We start from the raw sequence: 11,456 nt of genomic DNA on the forward strand, positions 1-11,456 counted from the left end.
CCGCCAGGCTCAGAGTTGGTGTTTGACGCTCTGTGGGTTATTTTTCTTGTTTTGTCTTTTTTCTTTTTTTAAATCCGAGCTATCTGAGAGAAGACCCAGTGAATTACTCCTAGATCGGCTCTTATAGAGCAGCCATCGTATTCTGTCGAAACACTTGCTTCCATTTTAAAAGATAAAAGAAAAAAAATTGATTACAAAACGGTGTCCGTGTTTATTTCACACGTCCGCTGTCTTTGAGGCAGCGAGTGCCTTGCTGCCTGACACAGTGTCTCTGACTCAGCGGAACCGCCCGCCCCTTTCTCGGAGGGTAAGTACGGGGCATGTATGAGTGGGCCCCCTGGCTCTGGAGGTGGAGTGGGCCCCCTGCACAGCTCCCACAGTCCTGTGACGAGCTGATTCCCTGGGAATCAGGGCTTAGGAAAGTGTCTCTTCCTTGCAGAAGCCCAGTTCCCTTGGTTTGACTGTGATTTTTATTCCAACAAAAGGTTTTCAAGGTCATTTGAATTTCGTGGCCCTCTCTTAGCTCCCCTTTCTACACTGAAAGCATTATCCCGTGACATTTCAGTGATCATAGCAAAGAATTTCCCACTGTTTGGTTTCTCTAAATGTCTGTGACTACGATGACCCATTGGCACGAAGCCTCCCCTCCTCAATATCCCTCTCCCAAAGTTGCTGTAGTCTGTGGGGAGAACAGAGGCCAGAGCCGTGGTCTGCCCATCCGTCTGTGTCTGCAGGAAGTGGAAGTCGGCCACGTCCGTCTGCAGCCCCTCAGCGCCCCCGGTCAGGGTGCAGACTTGTGGTGCAGGGTGTTTACGACTGACTGGTTTTCTCCCCTTGGCCGCCTTGCTTCATTGCCAGAAGACCCAGGGTGTTAGCCCCAGACAGTCAGCCAGGCCCCATCAAGGGAGAACTTCTGTTTTTCGAAAGGCTACTTCCCTTGCCGCCGTTCTTGGTGTTCTGTGTCCAGAGGAACTTCTGTTGGCGCTTCAGACTTTCTTAACCCTGAGTGGCCCTTCTCTTTGCGCCAGCACATCCCCAGGTCCTCAAGCCATCATGAGGTCACAGACATGAGTCATGGTCAGGGACACCCACTTTTCCTTGTGTGAATGGGCTGAGAAGTTTTTCCTCCACTCCTGGAGAGAGTGTATGTAAATTGGTACCTTTGCCGAGCGTAGGTTGATAGGGTATATCAGAAGCTTTAGGTGTTTTCACCTCTGGAAATTCTATCCTAAGGAGGCTAGCGGGAGCCATGTTTGGGAATTAGAGGTGTAGGAGTTAGTTGAGCAGCTTGGGTTCATTATTAACCACCCCAGAATAGGTTGTTTTTGACAAACCCTTTTAAGGATATGGGGGCTTCCCTGGTAGCTCAGCTGGTAGAGAATCTGCCTGCAATGTAGGAGACCCCAGTTTGATTCCTGGGACAGAAGGTCCTGGAGAAGGGAATGGCTACCCACTCCAATATTCTTGCATAGAGAATCCAATGGACAGAGGAGCCTGATGGGCTACAGTCCATGGGGTCCCAAAGAGTTGTGGACACGACTGAGCGACTAAGCACACAGCTTCGGGATACATGTATATGTAATGAATATTTATATGTAGGATAAAGACCTCTTGAGAAACCTATATGCAGGTCAGGAGGCAACAGTTAGAACTGGACATGGAACAACAGTCTGGTTCCAAATAGGAAAAGGAGTACGTCAAGGCTGTATATTGTCACCCTGCTTATTCAACTTATATGCAGAGTACATCATGAGAAACGCTGGGCTGGAAGAAGCACAAGCTAGAATCAAGATTGTCGGGAGAAATATCAATAACCTCAGATACTCAGATGACACCACCCTTATGGCAGAAAGTGAAGAGGAACTCAAAAGCCTCTTGATAAAAGTGAAAGAGTAGAGTGAAAAAGTTGGCTTAAAGCTCAACATTCAGAAAACGAAGATCATGGCATCTGGTCCCATCATTTCATGGGACATAGATGGGGAAACAGTGGAAACAGTGTCAGACATTATTTTTTGGGGCTCCAAAATCACTGCAGATGGTGATTGCAGCCATGAAATTAAAAGACACTTCCTCCTTGGAAGGAAAGTTATGACCAACCTAGATAGCATATTCAAAAGCAGAGACATTACTTTGCCAGCAAAGGTCTGTCTAGTCAGGGCTATGGTTTTTCCTGTGGTCATGTATGGATGTGAGAGTTGGACTGTGAAGAAGGGTGAGTGCCGAAGAATTGATGCTTTTGAGCTGTGGTGTTGGAGAAGACTCTTGAGAGTCCCTTGGACTGCAAGGAGATCCAACCAGTCATTCTAAAGGAGATCAGCCCTGGGTGTTCTTTGGAAGGAATGATGCTAAAGCTGAAACTCCAATACTTTGGCCACCTGATGTGAAGAATTGACTCATTGGAAAAGACTCTGATGCTGGGAGGTATTGGGGGCAGGAGGAGAAGGGGACGGGAGAGGATGAGATGGCTGGATGGCATCACCGACTCGATGGACGTGAGTCTGAGTGAACTCCGGGAGTTGGTGATGGACAGGGAGGCCTGGCGTGCTGCGATTCATGGGGTCACAAAGAGTCGGACGTGACTGAACTGAACTGAAAGACTACAAATGTTGCCATGTAGGGTAGCAGTTGTGGGTAATTTTTCATTAACTGGATTTTTTTTTTTCTGAATTTCTCAATTTCCTATAAATGTCTTAATTCCCAGGAAGAAGTTAATAATGTACAAATGATAAATTAATAGTTCGTTAAAGCAGGAGGCGTCGTCACTCAGTGATGGGACATTAAAGTCACACTAGGGGCAGGGACTCCATAGGGCCTCCCAGCAACACCAGTGTCCATGCTTCACGGGGTCAGTAGTTAAACAAAAGGAAACTTTTTTGAAAATTGGATAATTGCTTTACAATGTTAAGTTGGTTTCTGCTGTTTAACAATGCAAACCAGTCATAACTATAGATACAGATATAGATATACTGGAGTGGGTAGCCATTTCCTTCTCCAGGGGATGTTCCCAACCCAGGGATCGAACCTGGGTCTCCTGCATTGAGAATACAGGCAGATTCTTTTCTGTCTGAGCCAACAGGGAAGCCCAGATAGAGGTCTATATATATTCCTTCCCTAGTGAGCCTCCCTCCCCGACATTCCACCCCTCTAGGTCATCACAGAGCACCAGGCTGCTCTGCCAGGGCAACACAGCAGTTTCCCACCAGCTGTCTATCTCACACGCAGTAAGTATGTATATGCCAGTGCTATTCTCGCTTCGTCCTACCCTCTCCTTCCCCCACTATGTCCGTGAGATACTTCTCTACATCTCGGTCTCAGGAAACTTTTCTCTTTTCAAATTTAGAAGGAAAGATAAAAGTCCCTTCTTATCTAGACTTAAGAGTGGGTAAAAGATTTTAAATCCTAAAGCAATTGAATGCATCACAGAGGAAAAGACAGATTGGCTGCATAAAATGCAAATTATGTATTCAATATTTGGCATAAAAAATGAAGGCCACAGAAAGTGGGAAATATGTTTTCAACCAACACGATATGGGGTAACATTTTAATGTGCTTAATCTCAGTCCCAGCTGCCACCTCTGTTTGAACAGGGATGGTTCCACCTCCCCAGTGGGGCATGTCCAATTTTATTAATAAGTCCAAGAGGGTTTTGATGTGCAGGTAGCAACAGTCTTCGTCCCATCCCCTGGAATTTAGTCCACCACCTACTGGTTTAACACAGACCTAGAAGTGGAAGGGGTTTGTTAGGAGACACTAGTCATAGAACACTTGATTGAAGTTTCCGAAAGAGAAAAGTGGAAAGAGAGAAATTACTCCAGATATAAAGATCTCTGGGGGTCAGATGGCTGCCAAGTTTGGTAGTTGGGTTGCACGTTGAGGAAGGTGAGTTGAGAGAAGCTGGTGGCCTCTGTGAGATTCAGTGTAGTTTCATGTTACTGCATGGAAATGAAAATGAGAAAGCTGATTTTCAGAGCCTGGGTTCATGAATGGAGGGTGGCAAGTGCTGAGTGGAAGAACCCAGCTCCCCTAAGCAGAGAGCAGTGCCTGGAGCTGGGGTCAGACCAGATGTTAATCCATTGATGCAGTCAGCTCAGGAGATTGAAAAGCAAGCGGACAGATTGTTACCGAAACCACTAGATGCTTAGGGTTGGGTTTTTTGTTTTTTTTTTAATGGAGGCTTCCTCATGGTGATCTGAAAGATTCAATATTTTTGGAAAATATGACATGGTGGGTTTGGAGCAGCACCGGGGAGAAATGATTCAGACAAAGGCCTTGATTCAGACAAAGGCCTGCAGACAGTTTCGGGTGTAGGAAAAGCTTTGGGTTGAAAGAGGCGAGGGGGGTCATCCGTGTCTTAAAGGGGAAGAGCAAGTAACTGGTCTGGTGTCGGGTGCTGTGTGCGAAGGCTTTAAACACCAAGTACCATCCCACCTTCACGACTGGCTAGTCCGGGGGGTATGGACAGATCACAGTGTGAAGGGGTCACACACAGTCCTGGGGAGCCCTGAGGTGCTGCAGCAGCTGGAGAGGGGCAGGGCGGCCCTCACCTTCTTTACAGCCCTGCTATCTTCTTATTACTCATTTCTAAACCACCCCTCCCCACCATGGTTCCATTCATCTTGCCATTCACTGAGGAAATACTTATTTTTATAGTGAGAGATTTTTTAAAGGGCCTGTAGAAAAATTGGAGTAGAGCCAATGACCAAGCGGCCCAGCCAGGAAAAGCTGTTTGAATCAAAGCTCAGTGCCCCGTGGGTCAAGAAGTCAACCTTCAGGGTTTTAGCAACAAAATCCCAGCTCTGGGGGCTCTAGTGAGGCCTGAGAGCTGGGAAGTTGCCCCATAGATAACAGGAAGTTGCTGCAGATTCATTTCTGTGCCAAGATGCTATTTGGATTCTAAAAGGTAAGACAAAGCACTTCTGGCCAACACATCGCCATCCTCAACTGCAGTTTCCCAAAGTGACGAGCCAGTTCTTAACAGCCTGGCCAGCTTCTACCAGGGCAGCAGGTTCAAACATCCCCAAAGACCGCAAGGTAAGAGATCCACATGTAGGCCCTGAGCACCTGATTTCTCACCCCTCTTACAGGGCGACCAGCCGTTTGAACAGCCTTGTAACTGGTTCCTCTACCTCTGCCCCTACCCGCCTCTTCCCTTTTTTGCTTCCAGAGTGACATTTCCCAGAATAGAGTCTGTCAAGGTCTCGGGGGGAGACACAAATGGTTCCCCTCTTGTCTCCAGCTCTTCAGAGAGAGCCCCTTGGACTCACCCCTGCCTCCCACCCACCCCACCTGGCTCCTGGCTCCTGTCTCACAGCCCATAAATCACTCATGTCAGCTCCAGCCTGAAAACAACGTCCATATTCTAGCTACTTCTCACACCGCCCCTGTAACCCTGGTAGTTCATGCCCCCTTCCTCTCTGAAACAAACTGACCTGTATTATGTTTTCCCAAGAACGAGAACTAACGAGACGTGTTCATATATGTATATAGTGAGAGATTTATCAAAAATGGGCTCACATGATTGCAGAGGACAAAATCCCCATATCTCCAGTCAGCTGACTGGAGACCCAGTGTTTCAGTTTTGAGTCCAAAGGCAGCAAAACAGTGCTCAAAGTCAGGCAAGGAGTTCGGTCTTACTCAGCCTTTTCGATTCTAGTCTGATCTTCAACTGATTGGATGAGGCCCACCCACACTGGGGAGGGCAGTCTGCTTTCCTCAGTCCAACGATTGAAATGTGCATCTCACCCAGAAACACCTGCACAGACACACCCAGGATAACACTTGACCAAATATCTAGGTACCCTGGGACCCAGTCAAGCTGACACATAAAAATTAACCATCGTGTCTTCCTCACCAAGCTTCCTGTTGTCCCCCACTTTAGTCTGTTCTTGGCACCGCAGCCAGAGTAACCTTTTAAGATATTAAGGCAGGGTTGGGTAAACAAAAGCCCACAGACCATATCCTGCCTGTTGGAAGTTTCTGTATAATCCACAAACTAAGAAGTGTTGGGGGGTTTTTTTGCATTTTTAAATGGCTGTAAGAAAACAGCAAACACACAGAAAAGAACAGTGACAAGTAAAAATTGTATCCAATTCAAGTTTTAGTGTCCCTAAATTTTATTGGAACACGACCACACCCATTTGAGCAGCATCTGTGGCTGCTTTCACTCTATATCCTTAGTGTTGAGTAGGTACTAGGAGACCCAGTGGCCACAAAGCCTGAAATTTGCAATCCGGCCCTTTTAGAAAATGTAGACTGACTCCTGTTTGTAGGCTCCAAACCTTCCATGGCTTTTCATCCCACTCAGAATAAAACGCTGGAAGATCCTCAAGGCTGGCCCTTGGCTTCCTGACCTCCTCTCCTAATGTTCTGTTTGTCAGAGGCCCCCTACCTCTGAGTTTCCACCTGTGCTGTTCTCAGGACCACCCATCCTTCCCCCACCCCCGGTATCTGCAGAGCTCCTAACACCTGTTACCACCAGGTCTATCAACTCTTTAAGTTTCTGTCTCTCCTAAATGGAATGAGGACAGGACCAGTACTTGACGCTAGTATCTCTAGAATCTGGCATATGCAGTTAATAAACATTTGTTGAATGAGTGAATTGAAAATACAGACATTATCGGAGGTGAAGGTACCTAGTGGAATATCTGGGCAACAGTACTTAGCTTCCAGAATATGACCTTCCCCTGACCACAGTCCACCCCAGGCTGGACCAATGAACCTGCCACCTTGAGTGGCAGCAAGTCCTTTACAAAGGAGTTGGATTAGGGGTTCGGGGAGCAAGCAGGCAGGGCAGATGTGCAGTGATAGAGAAAGCATCCTGGTTTCCTTCTGCTCCCTGAGTCCATGCCTGAGATCCAGCTTTCCGAAACACACTAGGAATCCTGCTGCCTAAGCCAGTCTGAGTTGAGTATGTCTGCAGCCAAGACCGCTTCCTCATACGGCTCTGTCTCTCCCATTAAAGCCCCTTGAGTTCCGAGGGCCAGAGTTCTTCATCTTCGTGCCTTTAGGGCCAACGAAAGCCCAGGGCTTAGGGTGGCTTGTTGGAGGTATTGATTTCTTCAACTGCTATGTTCCTTGGAAAAATCACTGAGTCTGGAGCACCTTTTTAAGATTTGATTGCTGTCTGGCCTTCTGGTCTGGGACCAGCCCCTGTGCCAGCCACTGTCCACCCTAAGCTGATCCAGTGAGCCCTAGAGACTCCCTCTTCACTCTGAAGGACTGGCTTACCCTGTAGGCTTCCATCGAAAGCAGCCAGCTCCTAGGGCTGCCCAGAGATGGAGCCAGAATTGGGCTGAAGGTCAACTCCCGGAAGTTCTATTCTCATTGAGAAGGGGAATTGTTGCAGGAAGAGACCCCTTCCAGGGCCCAAGGGTCAGCTCTTGTCTAGCACTCAGTAGTGAATTGTCCTAGGAGACACAGGTGCTGATGAAGCAAGAGACTTTATTGGGAAGGGGATCCCGTTCCCCGGGTGGAGAGCAGCAGGGTAAGGGAACCCAGGAGAACTGTTCTGCTAGGTAGCTGACAGTCTCAGGTTTTATGGTGATGGGGTTAGTTTCTGGGTTGTCTCTGGCCAATCATTCTGACTCAGGGTCCTTCTTTGTGGTAGAAGGACCACCAAGATGTAGTCCTTCTTGGTGTGGACCTAGAAGCCAAGGTGGATTCCAGCAAGGATGCTGGGAGGTTCATAGGAAATATGGACTGGTGTCTCCTCTCTCCTGTTCACCCTTCCCAAATTCTCACAGGTGGTGGCTTGGTAGTTCTGTGTTCATTACCAGAACCTCCTGTTGTAAGATAATTCATGCAAGTGGTTACTATCAGGCCTGGCCAGGGTGGGCAGTTTCCGTCAGTGTTTCCCCTAACAGAATGACATCCTTTCTCTGCTGGGCCTTAAAGTGGCCATTTTCCCCTTCAGACATTTAAATCAGCAAATGGCATTCTGTGAACCCTCCTTTTGTGTCCACGAGGGTGTTGGGGAAAGGGGAAGGGCAGGGCAGGCATTTGGGTGTAGTCCCCTCTGCCTCTCCAGGGCAGGACCTTTTATTACAATATCTCTGTTCTCTATTTTAGAAGACCTTTGTTTTCACTTGAACCAAGGGTCCCGTGGCAGGTAAATTTGAAAACTGCTGCGTCTCCAGCTGTGCCATGCTCAGTCACTCAGCCGTGTCTGATTCTTTGCGGCCCCGTGGACTGTAGCCTGTCAAGCTCCTCTGTCCATGGGATTCTCCAGGCAAGAATACTGGAGTGGGTTGCCATTTCCTATTCCAGGGAATCTTCCTGACCCCGGGGTTGAACCTACATCTCTTATGTCTCCTGCATTGGCAGGCGGGTTCTTTACCACTAGTGCCACCTGGGAAGCCAGACCCCTCTTTGTCTGAGAGGAAGCCAGAGGCTTTGCTATCTGGCCTACCTGGGCTCCGATCCCCTGGGCCCTTCCCTGAGCCCATTTCCTCAGTGGCACAATGGCCACTTAGGAAGGCAGGCATGATTCTATGAGACACCACCCCCATTTTCCTGCAGTTTCCTCCGTTTTTAGGGAAATGGATGTAGGGTCACGCAGGAAGTGGATATCTTGTGGGGGAGGGGCCCCAGCGAGTCCCCATCAAATTGCGAAGATGATCAGATCTCAGCTACTCCTGGCCTTTCAGATACAGTCCCTGCTTCTCCACATATTTCCAGAATTCCACAAGTTTTGTCTGTTTTTTCTTTTCTCATTTTCTTCAATAAGTGACCAGCTTATATGTCTGGTAAATACCAGGTTGAGGCTAAATTCTGCTGACTTTGGCCACCTAATGCTTCCTCTCTTTGTCTCTGTGGTATTGTTTCATAAGAACAGTGTTCCCCACCTCAGTCCCCACCCAGAAAAAACTAAGGAACCAAATGCAATCACAGATAGTCCTTGCCACAAGCAGAGCCGTATAGGTGGCGGTGAGGCTGCTGGGACTGGGTGCCCACCATGTGACTGCGGCCATCGCACCCATCACCCAGCGGCAACACGACCGCATTTGGCCCCCAGATGAGTATTTAGGAATGTCCGAGTGTGAGAAGGTTGCGGGCTCTTTGGATAGCAAATCCTTAGTTGTTCAGCTGGGGACCCAAGGAGCCACACCATTCACTTTAAGACAAGGCTGCTCCAAGCTTTAGTTAATGTTCAGGGACACATGTTCCCCAGAAGAGTCCTAAATGGCCCTCAGTTCCCAGTCTAGCTTACCCCCGAACTCTGAGAGGAAATTAACGCTCCGTGGCTTTGCTGATAGCAATTCCTGCCCCACACCCCAGCCACTCGTGTCTTGGTGAAGAGTGCTGGGAAGTACTGCATATCCTTGCCTCTGCCTACATCGGTGGCCCTACCTGCTGTCAGGCCTTGACTGAGTCTTTCCGTTGTTTGGCACTAAGCATTCAAGTCTCTGTTTTGCAGGTGAGTCAGCCTCAGAAAGCTCACGTGAATTCCTTAACACCACACAGCAAATGTGAAGCAAGGACCCAGTTCTCCTGATCCTTAGGCCTGTGTTCTCTTCCTGGCCACATTTAGTGCCCCTGCCTAGTGGCTTTTGGCCTGACCACTAACCTGAAGGCCCCAAGAGGACAAGGACAAGAATGTTCCCTGCTTGTGGCTCATCCCAGTGCCTGGCGCTTGTCAGGGCTCAATAAATGTGTCCAGTACTGAGAGAGCCAGAAGCGTAGACTTAAGTGGACCAATGTTTCATTCTGCCCATGGGTGGGGACCAGGTGGGGCCCTTCTCCAATCTGGTTCTTATAGCCAGTGACTTCTATTTTTCTAGATCAGGGATCAGCAAACTGCAGCCTGTGTGACAAATCTGGCCCTGCATCTGTGTTTGTAAATAAAGTTTTATTGACACAGAGCCATCCTCATTTGTTTACATATGGACCATGGCTGTTTCCGTGTTACAACTGCAGAGTTGAATAGTGTTGACAGATCCACAAAGCTGAAAAGCTTTGCTTTCTAGAATTTTATAGAAAAAGCTCCCTGATCCTATTCTAGGGAATGAATTGTTCTCTGAGAGTTTAGTCTGTGATGTGAGTAGGTCCCTAAATCCCCTCCAGAGAATCTTCCATGGAGATCTTCCATAGTCTGGCTGAGGAACATTTTGAGAATGCCATTGGCCCCATTGCTGCAGCCAGGGGGACATTGGGGAACCTGACAAACAAGGTTGAGGGGTGGGAGGAACTGACCCCCAAAACCCCACAAGGATAGAAACAGTCAAAAACTGCAGCTTGTCTAGCCATCCTGAAATACAGGGTGTCTGTAAAGTCCTTGTACCGTTTAGAGCCTATTTCCTGATAATAAAGCTGACATATACATCATTATATACCCTTTTCTATTTAAAAATACAGAAAAAGAAAATATTCAGAAAGAAAGGGCCACTGCTATGCTTACAGGGCACTGTAAGCTTCTCTTTCAGTCCATCCACTAAGCAACCACATCCAGTTGAAAGTATGCTGTTTGTACACTTTTTACACCCCGTCCTTTTCACCTAAAACAAGGTACAAGTGCGTTTACACACATTTAGCATAAACGTGACTTCAACGCCTGCATCTTTATCCCGTCAAAGGACAGGTTTCCATACTGTGGGACTTGTGTGTTTCTTACCGATATTTCTCTTAGGCGAAATGTCATTGCTTCCATCCCCAAAGACATCTGCAGTGCTTTTCTGGTTCCATCTGTAGAAGTGGAAACCCACTCACTGCATGCTTGCATCTTCCTGGGTTTAGGTGCTGTAAGGTATGCTTTTATGGTTTTCGCACAGACGCCGAGAACCAGCACCCCTTAGTACTGTTTGCTCCTCTACCGGGCAGATGTAGCAGCACAAGTCTTAACCTTGACATAGCTTACCTGCTGCTAAGTTACTACCTTCCTCCTTATGTAGAGCACTTGCTGGTTATAAAGAAGATTCACCAGCACTCTAATACTCTAAGCCGGCACGAACACGAGCCAGGGGTGTAGACTGGGGGCTTTTTTCTGGCTGCCTGGACTCTGCCACTGACTCTGTGTGACCTTGAACAAGGCACAGCTTCGCTCTGAGCCTCAGCATCCTAACCTCCAAAGGCTGCTGTGAGCCTACAAGCAGATAGATGCACAGAGTCTGGTGCTTAGCAGAAGCCAAGGTAATGTTAAACTTCTGTATTTTAAGGCTTTGCAGGAGAGGAAACCGAGGCTCCAGAGAAGTGACTTGCCTGGGTCACTCAGCTTGTAAAAGGCCAGTTGCCAGGCCCCTGGTCTTGTGAGTGGTCCCCTCTGGGTGACTGCTCCTGGATGGTTTTTCAAAGTTCACAGGGGCATAAGGGCCCGGGGCCGGCCTGTGGAAGAATTAACTTTCCTTTCAGCTGTGCCAGAATCTTCTGAGAAGCAGCTTGAAGCTGCACAGGGGCCAGAAGGAAAGGAGGTGTCTGGGGGACGTGGGGCCCTGCCTCTGCTTCCTCTGGACCCCCTAGCCAGT

Source organism: Bubalus kerabau, chromosome 16, assembly GCF_029407905.1.
Source record: "Bubalus kerabau isolate K-KA32 ecotype Philippines breed swamp buffalo chromosome 16, PCC_UOA_SB_1v2, whole genome shotgun sequence".
Lineage (NCBI taxonomy): Eukaryota > Metazoa > Chordata > Mammalia > Artiodactyla > Bovidae > Bubalus > Bubalus kerabau.